Source organism: Arvicola amphibius, chromosome 11 (assembly GCF_903992535.2).
Source record: "Arvicola amphibius chromosome 11, mArvAmp1.2, whole genome shotgun sequence".
Taxonomy (NCBI): domain Eukaryota; kingdom Metazoa; phylum Chordata; class Mammalia; order Rodentia; family Cricetidae; genus Arvicola; species Arvicola amphibius.
Window position 1 is genome coordinate 39,336,119 of NC_052057.2, and position 12,908 is coordinate 39,349,026.

At 43.1% G+C, this 12,908-nt stretch overlaps 1 protein-coding gene across 2 annotated transcripts in view; it reads left to right on the forward strand.

Annotated features, from left to right (window-relative positions):
* The window catches only part of Mecom (MDS1 and EVI1 complex locus), a 558,857-nt gene that overhangs the window by 485,780 nt on the left and 60,169 nt on the right, over positions 1-12,908 (forward strand). Inside the window, exon 1 of one of the 2 annotated variants that reach the window (XM_038348278.1) lies at positions 11,018-11,684. The exons of the other annotated variant lie outside the window; for it this stretch is intronic. The gene's annotated coding sequence lies outside the window, so the exon portion shown is untranslated. Of the gene's footprint in view, positions 1-11,017; positions 11,685-12,908 lie in introns of those variants that run through there. 2 annotated transcript variants of the gene reach the window in all.

Here is a 12,908-nt window from a genome sequence, read left to right on the forward strand (position 1 = left end):
ATTTTGTAAGTAAGTTCTTGGTCTGCACATAAAAATATAGTATTGATCCTAATTATTTAACTTGTCACTATTATTCAATATTTTTCAAAAGTGAATCCAAACACAGATAATGTACATATTTCTGAGACATTAGTTTGTGCAATGAATAAGTCACCTCTTGTCTACATTTCTAGTCACAGTTTATGATAAATTTTATTAAATTGAGTGTGTTCATATTGTCATCCCACTGATTTTGACAAAATACGTGATATACAAACTTTCAATAACTTTTTGGAAATATTTCAGCTTTCAGTACCAAGGAAATAAGTACAGAAAATTAAAAGCATTTCTGAAGAGACACCAACAACATATTTTCCAAGTTACATGACCGAGGTACATAGTGAATTATTAAAGTTTGGTTTTTTAACAACCCTCAGAGAGCTAATGCAGCTTGCTAGTTTAGTAGGACGGAGGCAGTGAGCAGGGATCTAAAACTAAGACGTGATACAATCTGAATCAACTGTATGAGTATAAATCTGAAAATGAGTAGTCATTGGAACTGTACCATTCTGGGCTCCTGGTCTGAGGTTCTCCATGTCATGAAAGCCTTTCATTAGTAGGTGAGTTGGCCCCTGTCACATGGAGAGAGACTCTGAGGAGTTGGGGTTGGGTGAATTTCCTTTTTTAAGGGTTTTCATACATGCCGCCATGACTTTCCCTTCTTCAGTGGTAAAACATTGTATGGGAGAAAATCTGGGAGTTTTTGTCCTAGTCAAGAGCTGTAGACAGAATACAAATAAATTTGGAGCTCTTCATGTTGCAGCTGACCGGTACTTAATTCTGCAATTTACAGACAGGCTACAGCAAGGGTTTATTTGACACTGAAGAATCGATGCAACACAATTTACAGAATGGTCTTTGAGGTCTGTAGTTTTACAATGACACTAGGAATTTACTGGTGCTTTAAAGACTGTAGTGATAGTTTGACCTTGAACTGCATGTATCATAAAATATGCCACATGTTAAATGGATTATAAGCCATACTTTTCTGACTCTATAGCGATTTTATTTATTATGTCTGGCCACAGTCACAGATATGATAAAAATGGAATTTTAGGATTATCAACATAGAAGGAACACAAATATTTCATTACATCATAGATAAGAGTTTAACGCATAACTGAGTCCTAGCTGATTAACAGGTGTAAGAGGCAGAGTAGTTTCCCCCACTCCCTACCTCTTGTAGCCCCAAAGCTGCTACAGGCCTAAGACTGGCCTTTGAGTCCCTATGTTCCTGCTTCCACCTTCCATGTGCTGGGATGACAGGTGCGTTGCACCACTTCCTCTTGCTTTAGTGCATGGCTCTGTAGCTGGAGTTCAGTATTTTCAATAGACCCAGTGTTAATTGCAGCAGGTAAAGCTCTTTGCAGAGATTGTGTGGTCACTCTAGGGAAGCTCTGCTCTTCGGTGTGCTGAGTTAATTCACCCGGAACTACATTAGTTCATCGAGGTTTGTGGTTCATCTACAGATCAAATTCCTGGAATTTTGCACGCCGTCTGACTTAAAGTTCACTTAGTTCAGTGGCTAGCTAGACAGCCAGAGGCAGAAGCGAGATACAGGACTCCAATGTCAAAAGCTTGATAGAAGGAATCTTCGTGCTTAATTCAGGCATCCGTGGCTGAAGATGGTCTTCATACCAAATCGTAGTAAGAAAAACCTAAACATGTAAAATACTATGTGTAATTATGCTCATGGTAAAATTTATGTTTCAAGAAGACTTTTAATGAGAAATGATAGGCATGAGTTGAAATGAGATTGTATACATTCTTTCAGAAGGTTCTCATACCATATACTTAAATATAATTTTGAGTTCACAGGTAAAGGGTCAATTTGCCAGAGTTTACAGACGTCAACTTGGTTTTTTTGTGAAAGAATTTCCAAATGTTTTTAGTTGAATAAAAAATATTGAAGCTTTATTTTGTCATATTTGTGACTTTTTGGTCAAGAGTTAGGGTCAGTTAATAGAAAAGTATATATGGGAACATTTATGCTTTTTTGAAACACAAAATAATTTAAAATATTTGTTTACAAGACCTAATCCTCCATCTCAGGTGTTTCACTGGAAAGAGAAAGAGGGTTTGTGTATGCTTAAATACCTTGCATGATGCCTAATAAAAATTCAATCTATTTTTAGCAAAGAAACATATTTTTAGTCTTTCATAAAGTATTTACTACATGATCTTCCCTGGGATGATTCAAGAAGCAGCCGTGTTTACTTCAGTTAACCCCAGATTACCTGGGCTTAGAAAGGGATGCCTGTGAGGATGTGCTGGCGTGCAGAATGTTTCTTGGCATGAGACAGGCTGCAGATGGCCTGGATAATCACAGAGTACCGCCAGTGGTCCTAACTGTGCTTCCTGGCCAGTGCATACTTTCGCAGTGAGGACTGTAAGAACTTCAGAGTTTAGAGGATGCTGTGTGAGTTTGATGACCTGAGCCATTGCTTCATCTCCCCCATCCATTGCTGTCGCTTCCGAATGACAGATCTGTTGGCGTCAGGAGAAGGAGCCACAGGAGCCTGGTTAAAGGGCCAAGAGTGTGTACTCCTGTGCCCAGCTATTAGCTACTGCTGATGATCTGTGCAGGGGAAATACAGGAAAAAGAGCCTGGAAGATGAACTTGTTGTCAAGCTGCGGAGGACATGGCGTTTGAGTCAAGTTTTTACCTTCCAACAAATTGTGATCTATTGGAGGCTTTATTTTACGTTTGTCTTTCTCTTTGTTTATCAATTTGTACCTCTTGCTTTTGGTAAATCAAAGCATTATTGAAGCTGTGCTGTTTCAGAAAGATGAGTTTTTTGGTGTAAAAATGCCATAGACATTTAGGGCCATTTGTATGGGAGGAGGAGAAGGACTGAAAAATACTTTCAGAGCCAATGGCTGGTTACTTGGGGAAAGGGGGGGGGGGAGAAAATTTGTGTTGAGATCTTGCATCTGGGCCTAGGGAAAAAGCAGGCACAGAAATGACGTTAGGGGAGAAAGTGGCAAAATGGCCAGGATACTACTCCAGAGAGGCAACCATGGAAGAAAGTCTTATGACCTAACCTGCAAACAGTGCGTTATGTACGTCAGCTGATCTCTTTAGGGGAGTGGCATCAACCAGCCACGTTTCCTGAAGTGCCAAACATTTTCCCATGGTCTGCTATAGTTATGTTGCTCTCACAAAGACATGCAAGCATAGTTAAGTTTATTATGAGAAGATGTCATTGAAGGTACAAGTGTGAGTAAATCCATCCTTAGAAATCTCTGTGGATCTTAGGGACAAACCCACTGTAGACAGAGTTGGCTTTGGTCCAGGAGAGAAGCACAGTGAAGGAGGGCTTCTTCAAACCCTTCTGATATGGGTCAGTAGGCATACAAGGAAGAGGGAGTGGCGGCGATGGCTAGATTAGGTGGAACCTGAATCACCAAGGTGCCCAGCGGTTAAGAACACTGCCTGCTTACCCTTCCAAGGTCCTGAGTGCAATTCCCAGCAACTATGTGGTGGCTCACAACCATCCGTAATGAGATCTGGTACCATCTTGAGGAAGAGACCTGGTCAATCGTCCTCATCAAGTTTAACCATGAAACCCAATATGGACAAGTTCAACAGAACCACCATATATGGGCTGCCCATGCGTGCTTCAGCATTGCCAGGACATAAATTTCAAAATTTCATTCATTTCCCCAAGGTTCCAGGCAGAGTGGCACAAGTGACAATAATTCCATCATTGATCAGCAATATAGCATTGTCTTAGTACAATAGTACCATTTTGTGCAGATCAAATGTTGTGTTCCATGCAAATTCTATTATTTATATTTACTACTTCATATGATTTCCCCAAACTGGGGTGGATTTGCATTAAGAAGGAACTGCAAAAGTTTGGGAAGTAAAGCCTGGAGAATTAAAAGCATGGAAGCTAGTAAACGGTGAGTTGGAGGATGATGATGGGTGGCAAGACCACTGCAGCAATCCAAACTGGAGTCGCAGGCGCCCACACTAGGCTCGAACCCACAAACACCTGCTTAACACTTGTCTCAGCCTAGCTCACAGGCAGTAAGGGGAGAATTGTTCCTGACTCCTATCTGCTTAGTGTCTGAAGCCCACCAGAGGACACTGTAAAGGATACCTTTTCTGACCTGAGTGTTGACCAGAAGTTGTGTGTGTGTGTGTGTGTGTGTGTGTTTGTAGTGTGTGTATATATGTGTGTGTATGCTCTTTTACGTCCCATCTGAAGACTGCCAGAGAACATTGTAAGGGATGCCTTTTCTGACCTGAAGCTTTGTGTGTGTGTGTGCGTGCATGTGTGCCTTTGTAGGTCTTAGTTCACTTTTGTTTATAGGGCTCTCTTGCTGATTAGCAGGGAACACAGTGGATGGAACAGTATCTGGCTGCCAAACATGGACAGACATCTTCCAGAGAGGGGGGGGAGGGAGAGAGGGAAGGAGAGAGGGAAGGAGAGAGAGAAGGAGAGAGGGAAGAAGAGAGAGAAGGAGAGAGGGAGAGAGAGGGAGGGAAGGAGGGAGGGAGGGAGGGAGAGAGAGATTTTTTCTTAAATTCTTCTCTTCCAAAGTCAGGGTAAGAATTAGGACAACTGACATCAGAGTGGAACAAAGGATTAAAAAGATATATAATCATATTTTGCCGTTCCCTAATGTGTGATCCAGACTAGCTTCCGAGTTCTGCATGTGTGTTTACTCTAGCCTGCTTGCAGACACCGTGGAACTCACTAATTCTGACCTGTTCCCATGGACCCAGAGCCTCTCACACTCACATTACTCAATTTATTTTCCCAACACTCTCATTATGCTGAGATTATGAAACTTGCATGGAAATCAACTCAAAGGTTAAGTGCCTTGCCCAGAGGTTCACAGGAGGATGGAGGGAGGCGTTGCCTTCCAACTCACTTTCCCCACAAGATCGGGAGGCTGAAAGCATAACCCCGGGGAGGGTGTCAACCCTGGAGTTATTGCACACTGTGCCGAACACTGTCTTGAAAGGCTGAATTAATTAAAATGAATAAAATAATGAAAAATCAAATCTGTACAGAGTTGAAGTTACTTCCAAACACATTAGCTGCTTTCATTTTGTTCCAAAATGTAGAGAAGAGTTGGCTTTTTGAGACCAGCCATGATTAGTTATTCTCTAGAAATTGAAGATGCTTGTAAAATGTCCTCAGTGCTATAAAAAATACCTATTTCTTATTGATACAGGTGTGTGTCATATGTTCTGCGAATCTTTGTTTCTTAGTCTTTGTGAGTATATATTGGTTCATCAGGTGATTTTCTTGAATGCGTTCACATCAGACAGAGAGTGAAAAGAAAAATAATGCTGTTTTTGTGCAACACTCCAATTTTTCTATATTTTCCTAAACTGTTTATTCATCATAAGGCTTTCACAGAAACTTTAGAAGAAGCCTTTTGTTGTGATATTTTAGCCATTCCTCACAGTAGCTGGGGAAATAGATCAAAATAGCCAACAACAAAAAAATTTAAATATGGCAGCTGGAGTTGGAGTTTGGGAAATCAATCTTTGAGTATAATAATTTAGTCACGTGAGCCGTTGTGTCAGCAAAGTGTGTTTCATCTTAGTTTCCAAACAGTTGCTATTGATTACTAAATATTGTGTTTAAAAATCAAAGCAGAAAAACTGATTTCATTCTCTGCAGATGCCCTAAAAAATACTCAGGTGTTAAAGTTGGGGGCTCTTTTGGGACAACCGATCGGATAGGGATTATGGCTGTGTGGTTAATTAATAAGAAGGGGAGTAAGGGCCAGTTCAGGGGTAACTGCATCAGGGCTGGGGAGGACTTCGCGCTGTAGGGACAATAACGGGGTGCTAATTTTGAACGCGGTGCTGTCCGACAAAGACATCAAGATGTGTAGGAAATCAACCCTCCTGCAGTCCTGGCAAGCCAGACTGACCCCGGCAAATGAAAATAATCAAAAGTAATTAGAAGCGTGCTGGACGACTCCTCGGAGAGCCGAGCAGGAGAGTAAACACGCCTGAATCCTTGAGCCACTGCAAAGGCCCATGTCTGAGCTGTTAGGTGCCCTGACCTTGTCCACATAAAGATGTGATTTATGAAGTGCAGGGCACAGCAGCCCGGCTTCTGTCTTCTCCTGGAGAACCAAATTACTGAGGCCGAGATTAACATGCTTTCAGGCGGGCCCATTTCCAGACCAAGGGAAATTTTTTATTTACCTTTTTTTCCCCTTTTTACCTTTAATTTCCTCTTTCTTTCTTTCTTTCTTTCTTTCTTTCTTTCTTTCTTTCTTTCTTTCTTTCTCTTTCTTTCTATCAGACTGCATCAGTAGATTCAAGAAAAGCAAAATAAATAAATAAATAAATAAATAAATAAATAAATAAATAAATAAATAGAAGAAAAGCAGAGTTCCTCAGAAATGCCCCGGTATCTCTCTCCTAAGCAGCGATGATAAGTGTGCCCTGGAGGCTCAGAACCTTTGTGCCTACAGCTTGGCACTGTGCGGGACAGACTTGCAGGTCTGCCTATCAGTGTCTCAGAATTCAAGTTCAAGCTTGTGACATACTTCCCTGATTAAGCAGTATAAATAATTAAAATCAAATGGAGCATTCATCACAGCCGATCCTTCGGCTTTTTGGTCTGGTTTTTGCACCTGAGAATTGTATTTTATTCAAATCTTTTCACTAAATGAAATGAATTAAATAGATTGTGGGCGGTGAGAATTTGGAGGACTCAGAGGGGAGAAGAACTGGGCGACACATTTGTGCAGGAGCCAAGGGGACATCTCTTGAGTCCTAAAGACATACTTAGGTTTTTCTTATCTGTGTCTCACTTAGGCCTAGGTCTGACCATGTCCCACACACTGGTCTGTACCATAGAAAAGGAAACATTGATTTTCTTTTTAAACACACATCAATATCCATAACAAAGGTAATTTAATTAGCAAGCAGTTATTGTTCAGCCAAATGTCAATTTCTCAGATTATTTCATGCTTCCTGACATGAACTGTATGAAGCAAGATTTCATGGGCAGTCTGTGAATGAGACTGCACGTGAGAAACCCAAAACCCTGTATTTGCTCGGTGCTGGGAGGGGGGAAAAACCAGCTTGGAGTTCAGTGGCTGCTTAGCCACCCCAAGAATCCAGAGCTGCGGAATTAAAGGGACTGTACTTAGGGCTAAAGCTATAAAGTGCCTTCCTCTATAAACTCAAAACATAATGTCAGGGTGAATGCGAACCTACTTTATTAACTTTATGGTATTGAAAACTGCCAGCGAGTTGTCTTGTTTTTAAATACCGTCCTCTGCAGAGTGTTACAGGGCCGTTTGTCCACAGGAAGCCATTAAAAGTGGACAGTGCAGTCATTTCATCTGGCTTTTGGTGGACTGCTTTTCTTTCTTTTAATGATGTGCTGGCATGTACCGTGCCCATAGGGTCTCCATTAGCTGGACTCCTACTTCTGGGACAACCATGAAGTTTAAGGCTTAAAAGAGGCATCAGTTTACAGTCCTGTGGGGATCACTGGAATACTGGGGCACTAACTTATTACTGTTTTAACTAATATATTGACTTATTTTAAACAAACAGTTCTACAATGAAGGCAGAACCCATGGCCTTATTGGAAATCTTTGGACTTTTGAAAGATTCTGCAGTCCCTGTAGCTGGGGAGGAAGGAAAAGGCTTGAGGAGGGTTTATACCCTTTCAAACAAGGAAGAAAACACGTTAACCTCTCCCACCCCAGTCCTGCCGTCAACTAAAGTGGAGTCTTTATAACTCCTAGAAAATCTTCCCGCTCCTACCCAGACCTCGTACTTTCCAGTGTCGTCTTCTTGGTAAACAATGGTTAAGAAAATAAAAAAGGGTGACGTCTCTCCTACTGAAGAACGTTTTAAAATGCGATTCTTTAAAACCCATTTCCCACGAGCTCCCCTGCTTCTGCTCTCCCAAAGCCTCACGTTTGTTCAAGCCGCCCCCCCATTCTATCCCCCTTGATATTTAGATCATATGTCCTGATACATGCTTGCAAATTAAAGCTGGTTTGAGATTATAGTAAAACCATTATTTTTAATAGCCCATTGCAAGGGCAGTGCTAAACCCTGCAGAACACGCATGTTCCTGATTACTGCAGAGCAGAAAGCAGCGCTTGCAGCGGCTTAATTTGTACCTGGTAACTACTGTAAGCAGACTTCTCTAGAAATCCCAAGGAATAAAGGGTGGTGGTGGCGGCATGTGGCTCCTTGTATTTATTTATTGTTTTAGAAACCTCCTGACTGGAAGCAAGCTTATGGGGGAGAAAAGCAAGCTCCTTGCAAAACCCTGGCTCCTTACCCTTATCTGGGCCTGTGTTTCCTCTAATGGGGTAGAGCTTCTAATGAATTATTATTGGAAGAGCAGCATGCTAGTCTGGGGCTCGTCACTTATTGCGGGGTTGTGGATCTCTTTCTGTAAATTTCGTTATGTCAAGAAAATGTAAGATAGCTAGCCTCATGTGAAGTTATTATTCCTTTATAAGCAAAAGAAGAGGGAGCGATGATCATGAATCCACTCTTTTACTTTCTTTGCCCAGATGCCTGTTAATTCTTACAGTTTATTCAGCGTACAGGAGTGATAACAATGACAGCAATATCGATATTATTTAATATGAAACAAATATTAAATCAATAGTGCTAGAATGGATCCTCCCTGCCTCTAGACTTATCTCACGGGGTCCCAGGGAAGAAGTTAAGGTTGTGTTTGAAGACGGGACTCTCAGAGTTGGGAACATTCTCCACTCAGGCAGTGTCGCAGGGCCTGGGTACCTGTAACCTGGAGGATGAGACTAGCAAGCAGAGCCTGGTGGGTTCACCTGGGTTCCCGAGGCCACAGACACCATGCTTTATTTCGGGATACATCGCCACCTACCGGCCTCCTGCCATACCTGCAAGGATTCCGTCCAGACCCGTCGCCCCACCTCCCTTACCAGAAGCAAATACGGGGGGTGGGGAGGGGGGTGAGACACACGACAAACTCAAAGGGAGGCCTTTTCCCTGGAATGTGATTTTAGTCAGGACCTGTCACTGATTCCGCAGGACCTTTGTCTCATCACCCACGTTTCCTGCTTTTCACAGACGCTTTGGAAAGGATTAGGCGGTGGGTGCTGCAAGGCCAGACTGGGTGGGGTAGGTCAGGAACGGTTTGGGACACTGAGAGCCCATAGCCCGGATCAAGCCCAAGTGTCTGAAGCAATCAGTTCCCTAGATTACTTGTATTTAATACACAATGCATCATAAAACAAATCTCTCATCCTGACAGGAAGAAAATAGAACAGCTCATAGCTCCAGCTAGTCCAATTTATGGCTAAATTAAAAAAAAAAAAAAGCCCAACAATGGGCAAGTTGAGGAAGGACCCACGATCAATGCAGGGAGGCCAGGGCTCCTCAAGGTTCTCAGGCAGGGCTCTATGGGAATATCTGACCGCTTAGGTTATTTACAAAGGATTTTTTTCCTGTCTTACCTACCACTGCTGTGAGATTTTCCCCTCAAACAATGGCCATTATCTGAAATAACAGTTCAATGTCACAGATAACAGGCCACCGAAATGAATTAGTCACCACCTCTTGTCATTCACCATCCCTCACGTTCTTGTCTTCTGTTCCTATTTTTGGTTTTCGATCAGCATTTTCGGGAAAATAAAGATTTGCTAGGTTTTCACACTAACTTGCACTTGGAGAAAGAATGTGGGCGGCGCTTGCGAGACCTGGTTTGCATAGAAGTTTAAAGTCAGCACGTTGTGAGCCAGGCGGTGGGCTCCACCTAGCCTAGGTAATTGGCCCTAGACCTGGGCACTTTGCTTAACATTCCATTGTTGAATTGGGAATAAGGAATCGGGGCTTTGGGATTTAGCTCAGGGGTAAATCTCTAGCCTAGCAAGGGTGGGGCTCTGTGTTTGCTCCTTTCTTGGCGGGTGGGAATGGGGGGGAGCTGAATTTTTCTATTTGCTTTAGCTTTTATTCCCAATTAAACGGTGGGTTTAACAAAATTTATCCAAATTTGTCTGCAATTAAACACGTGGATTCTTACGGTTTGCCATTCACTCTACAAATTCGTTCATCCAATGTCATTTCTGCACTGTATTGATAGAAACTGTCCAAACTTATAAAGTTATCTAATGTATAAAATATGAGTCACTAAAAGCAAGCATTTGTATAATTCCACTTTGGGACAGTCATGATCTTTTAAATAATGTAGCAAAGATAATAGCAAAATTCTCTAGACAATCCTCAATCTACTAACATTGCGCTCTATTTGGGAAAGAAATGTGCAAGTAATGTTTTAAATTTTAAGATTTGTCTAATGTGGGGGGAAAAGCGATTTTGAAATGTAGCACACTTTTCTGCTGACCTCACTATAAAAACTAGGGATAAATTTAAGTACAAACTTAAATTAGAATTTACTTTAAATATGCTTAACGGGAAGCTGGAAATGTCTGTCAGTTTTCACTCTTGAAGCTGCTGTCTTGAGACTTTTAGTGTTAGCCAGTGTCTCTTTATCCAAGAGCTACTCTGGCCCTCTCCAGAGCTTCCAAAACCAGCTGCCTGGGGAGCCACCCTCACACCCCTGAAAGCAATTCTCCACCCCACCCCATCCCCCACCCAACTCTCTCTCTCTCTCTCTCTCTCTCTCTCTCTCTCTCTCTCTCTCTCTCTCTCTCTCTCTCTCACACACACACACACACACACACACACACACACACACACACACACAGAGTCACACTTGTGCTCAGGACATCAAAACCAAAGAGATTTCCCTGGGGAAACAAATCCTGCCTGGAGAAATCTCCCCATTGGTTGTTTATCCGCAGAAATCTACATGTTCCAGGGGATGGTGCATCCATAATCAGTCTGTCCCTATAGGACTTGGGTCTTGGCGACCTTTTTGTGACCTCTCCCGCCAGAGGAGGCTGCTGTCACTTTAAAAATTTACTGAAAGAGGAGCCCGTCGTCTGGCTTCCGACCACTCTGGAGATAGCTCCCTTTCTCCCTCGCCCCGGTTTCTTTCTGGATGGCCGAGCAGATCCCCTTTAAAGAGACAGTTCATGAAATAGAAACCCTGCGGCTGGGCGCGGAGTGGCTAAAGGGGACGAGCGAGTGAGGGTCTGGACCCGAGGAGGCTCTGGGAGGATCAGGGGGCCGTCCTGGCCTGGCAGGCCCCCCACCTTCGCAAGCTCTCCTGCGGGTCTTGCCCCTGGAGCTGGGAGAGAGGAGTGGAAGAAGTTTTAGTAGGTTTCAGATAACTTTCATTACACATCGGGCTGATAAGAGGAAGAGAAAGTGAGGAAAGAGGGAGGTGGTGAGAACAGAAGGAATAGCTGCGAGCTCAATTAGGAAGGGGGGAAATCCCAAATACACCAAACCCGGGTCATTTCTGGTCTTAAAACACTGTTGGCGGACAATAAACCCGAAACGCGTGGTCCCGGCGGCGAACAGCTCCCAGGGAACGACAAACTTATCAGACACCCATTTGGAAGGCGAGACACGAGGCTTTTATTTATTTTTTATTTTTTTTTTAATGTCTCGAAATGTTACCGGGTGTTCTTTGAAAAGACTTTCCTACACGAGTGCCGGGTGCTGCTGATTTTATTTTGCTTAATTCTGCTGTGATTGCTTTTGATTGCTGAGTTGAGGCCGTAGAAATCGGAAGGTAAGCGAACTCACTTTAAAAAGTCTTGGCTGTGGGCAGGGTGTCGCTGGGGACGGCGTCTGCGTCCCGGGTCTGCGCTGAGCTCCCCGCGTCCCCGGAGCGTCGCTGGTCGCCCGGGCTCCGCCGCCTAGGGTGGGTCTGCCCGGCTGGCTGCCGCCTTCTCGGCTCTCTCATCCTCCTTCCCCTCCCTCCCACGGTCTGTCGGTCAGGTTCGGGGACGCAGAAGGTGGGGTTGCCAAAAATCAGAATTCCTGGCACCAGCCAAGCGACTTTGGAAGTGGCTTTCGGCGGAGTCCCACCTTGCCAAGTAACAGCTTCGCTGGCCAACAGCGTGTGTGCTGCCTCAAGAAAGTCACATTCGGTCCCTTTGGCTGCAGGCTGGGATTTTTTCCCCCCTTTTCGTTGGGTATTTTTTTTGAAAGGGCCTTTCTCTCAAGTCCACCTAAAGGAATTGTTAGTATTATTATTATTTTTGAGGTTTAACAGCTTTTGAAAACACAGGACTGTGTTAGATGGGGCATGAAGATGCGTTGTTTATTGTATTCAGATTTCCGAGGAGATTGAGACTTTTGGGCACAAATGAAGTCCTGGTAGCAAATCAAAAGTGAATAACTCGCCAGGGGTAAAGATAGTTAGGGGGCCTTGGGGAAGGAATACTGAGAGTAAGGACCTCAGTATGTTGGGGGAACCTTTGAATAATCGTGTAACATATTTAAAAAACCACATTCTTTGAAAATGTGTTTTAAAAAATTAGCCTCGCAGTTGACAGAGGCTGTGTCAGGGATGCTAACACGGGATAAAATTACACCTATAATTTTTTTTTGTGTGCAGCATGTAATCTTCAGTTCCTTACCTTGCTTGGAAAGCAGAGGGAGTAGACACTTCTTGACTTTAAATTTAACAAGTTTTCCACGTCTTTCTGCAGGCATGAAATGAGAGCAGTGTAGCATTTCAGTGACTCCACCGATTTCCTTTATTAAATATTTCTCTGGGTGTCAGTTGGCATGCCTCCCCACCCCTTTCCTTCTCAGTCAACAAAACAAACAGCACACCCCAAATCAGAATAAATTAGCAGACCCAATACAATCCTACTTAAAAAAGAAAATTAAATTTTAAGAACCGTGCTAATTATTTACCTTCTCTATGTCTAAGAAGGGAGAAATCTCCGTGCCCTTTGAGTTGTTCAGTCTTGAGAGCTGAAATGTCTTAAAGTTTGTAATTTTA